Below are 979 nucleotides of genomic sequence, written 5' to 3' on the forward strand. Positions count from 1 at the left end.
TTAAATTAGTTTGTAATTAATTTATATCTCTACCTAGCTTATTTATTTTTTTAGAAATAAAAAAGCTCTCTTAAAAAGTACTAACTAATAGTAGTAAAATAAGCTAAATAAGTAGCCTAGCTAGATTATACTAAGAGTTTTTTTATATACTTAAGTAAGTTGCTTATAATGCCTTATTAGCTCTAGCTTAAAAGTTCTTTCTAAAGTTGCTTATATAATTTTATTTTATTTATATAAATAGAATATAGTAAGAATATTATTAAGCTTTTATTTATCTTAATAAATTAGAACTAGACTAAGACTACTATAAATCTAGTTCTAAATTAATTTTAATTAGAACTACCTAGAAGGTATTAAAATAAAGGCAAAATTAAGAATTTAAATATTAACTTTAAATCTTATTATATATATAATATAATACCTTAAAGTAATATTTTTACTGCTAGTTATATAATATTTTATAGTAAATAACTAGAAGAAAAAAATAAAATAAAGAGTAAATTAAGAAGAGAAAAGAGGGAAATTAAGAAAAGAGGGGAAGTAGAGAGAAGAATAAATAAGTATTTTTTTTCTTTACTTAGTAATATAGAGAATACTAGTACTAAAAGGTAGTTAAAGCTTAGTGCTTATATATATATTTTTAACTATATACTATAGAATTTAACTATAGCTAGTAAAGCTAGTAATAACTATATATATATAGAAATAAGTAGCCTTTATAAAGTAGCTAGATTAAATCCTCTTTAGATATATATTAAACCTATATATATATAATAAGTAGAAAAGAGGGAATAGAGAGCTTTTTTTTTTCCTCTTTTCCCTCCTTAAGTTTATAGTTAATACTAGTAATACTTATATATAGTAGCCTATAAGGCTAGTCCTTAATATACTATAAACTTTATTTTACTATAATAAATAAATACTTTTTAAACTTTATAGAAAGTAACTTACTATTAGCTAGCAATATAATACTACTAAG

The sequence above is a fragment of the Metarhizium album genome, assembly GCF_000804445.1.
Source record: "Metarhizium album ARSEF 1941 chromosome Unknown scaffold_15, whole genome shotgun sequence".
Taxonomy (NCBI): domain Eukaryota; kingdom Fungi; phylum Ascomycota; class Sordariomycetes; order Hypocreales; family Clavicipitaceae; genus Metarhizium; species Metarhizium album.